This window comes from Vipera ursinii (genome assembly GCF_947247035.1).
Source record: "Vipera ursinii genome assembly, chromosome: 2".
In the NCBI taxonomy this organism is placed as follows: domain Eukaryota; kingdom Metazoa; phylum Chordata; class Lepidosauria; order Squamata; family Viperidae; genus Vipera; species Vipera ursinii.
The window spans coordinates 194609765-194612486 of NC_139513.1; positions in this window are offsets into that span (position 1 = coordinate 194609765).

A 2722-nucleotide genomic window follows, 5' to 3' on the forward strand; every position below is an offset into this window, starting at 1 on the left:
CAAGTAACATTTTTATGTTGTATTTCAGTTCCAAGCACATATACTCAGTAGCTTTCTCTATAATCTTGAATGAATTATAGCCCCCTTTATATTTAAATATAAGGTAAGGTAAAGGTTCCCCCACACATGCTTGCTAGTCATTTCCGACTCTAGGGGCCGGTGCTCATCTCCGTTTCAAAGCCGAAGACGTCTTGTCCGAGGACGTCTCCGTGGTCATGTGGCCGGCATGACTAGACGCCAAAGGCTCACGGAACGCTGTTACCTTCCCACCGTAGTGGTCCCTATTTTTCTACTTGCATTTTTACGTGCTTTCGAACTGCTAGGTTGGCAGAAGCTGGGATGAGTAACAGGCACTCACTCTGCTACACGGCACTTGGGATTCGACCCGCCAAGCTGCCAACCTTCTGATCGACAAGCTCAGCGTCCTAACCCACTGAGCCACCGCGTCCCTTATATTTAAATATAAAGGATATTTTAAATGTGTGCAGTTGTTTTGAGTTGAGAAGTTTGCCTCTCTCTTTTTTTTTCCCCAACAGGAAATGTCAACTCCTCTGAAGACAAGGATAAGCACAAATTTGTAAGAAAAATGAACTATGTTAACTATAAACCTCATGCTGTCTTCTTCAGCTGGAAACCAGGGATGATTATGCAGAATCACAGAATGGGAATTTCTCAATGTCATATTTAATATATTAACGCTCAGTCTGTTAGTGTTCATTTTAAGTAGCATTTTAAATGCCATTTGAAAGTGGCAAATATGGAGAGATTCTGCTGATAGCATGAGTTAGATTCTGGTTTTACAGTGGTGTGGAGACCCAATGAAATGAACTGCAGTCACTTCTAGAGGCCAAACAGCATATCTGGACCCAGTACTCAACTAGCAGCAGTTATGCAATTGTCAAGCTGTATAGTACTATTCCTAGAGTCATATGCCAGCTTTGCAAACGAAGGGTAATTAATATATGATTGTATAAAAAAATGAAATGCACAATAAAAAATGTTGGCTTTTGTAGGACTTTAAGATCCTACAAGAATTCAGCGCTTTGAATAATATGATTTGTATCTGAGACTTACTAAACTTTACTAATCCCACAGGCTTTTATGAATTCATGAGTTTAGATGCAAGACACAATGCAAAACATCTTTTGTGGGTTTTCCCTTTCATTAAAATATCAAATAGCATTTCCTTTCATTTTTGCAGGTGTATTTCTTGGAAAGAATTAATGTTTACACTGGTCACTGCTTTCCATTCTCCACTAATGATTTGCTGTGGCTTAAGTGGCAAATGCTTTGCAAAATCCCCGTTCAACTGAACAGTATGCAGCATAGGTGTTTTCTGCCTGTATGTATATGGATTCTGTAATGTTGGCTGCCATATTTCTAACTTATCTCTGTTTAGAGATAAAAAGACAAAATATACTGGGCAGCATATCTCCCCCCCCCTTCCTAAATCCTTCAGCACTGAGTAGCATTGTCCATTGTGGTCCTCAAATTTTGGTGGGTTTTCCAGTTTTCCACTAATGAATTCTTCATGCCTCTTCCTTGAATTAGCAACTTTTCTGGGAATTTTGCCCAGGCCAACTCGGGATCCCCATGCAGGATTGCTCTTTGCAACAACCAACGCTGTTTAGATCCATCTTGGGATGCCAGCACAGCACAGCACAGTTCTCTTTACCAACATGTTTTCTGCTTTCCTTTGTTGCCTCAACAGCCATTCTTCTGGTTCTCTAATAATGGAAAAACCTTCCTATGAGAAGCTAACAGACATGTCAAACACAAGGCCCGGGGGCCGGATGCGGCCCGCGAAGTGGTTTCATGTGGCCCGTGAAGCCATCCTGGAAACAGTGAGGGAACGGCCCCCACTGCCTTGGCCCTGGCCCAGAGACCCTCCTCCTGCCAGAGACCCTCAGATCTGTCCCACTCCTGCCCAGGCCCCCATAGGCACCCTTGATGCGAACGATGTAGAGCTGGCCACGCCCACCCGGTAGGCCATTCACACTCTAGCCACGCCCACCCAGTAGGCCACGCCCAGCCTGGCCATACCCACCCAGCCCCCTGAGGGCAACCGCAATGCTGATGCGGCCCTCAATGAAATTGAGTTTGACACCCCTGGGTTAAGCCCTCTTTCCTGCTTTCAGGTTCTGCCCATCAGTTCATCTAAGGGGTATTTAGTTTTTTCTGTGGCTATATGGCAGGCTCTCAGGAATGCATGGGCTTCTGGAGGTTGTCATAGCTCCTTGACTTCCCCCACCCCATGCCAAAAGTTCACATTTTCACTAAGCTTACAATGTGGGTAGATATAGCATCATTGCAGAAGAATAGGGGATTTGGAGAAGAATAGGGCTCTCCAATTTTACTATCAGTCCATAGGAGCATCAAACTACACAGCTGGTAGAAGATTATAAAGCATTGCCGGAGAAGGAGAAAAACTGTCAGAATCCATTTATATCACATTTCATAATTGTATAGGTAGAACAACGTGCTATTACTGGGGATTCTGCCATCTCTCCGAGGGGGGGGGGGAGAGGATGGTTACTAAAGCGATTTTCAAACAACAGGGGATGTTTTAACGGGGGAAGGGAGGGGGACAGACAGGTCTGGTTTGTATCTTCATTTACAACTGAAAAGGAAAGCAATAACCATAAAACCAAGGAGAGTTCCCTTTCCCATGGAAGGACCTGACACCTAGCAACTGACGACAGCCTGACCAAATGGATGAGGG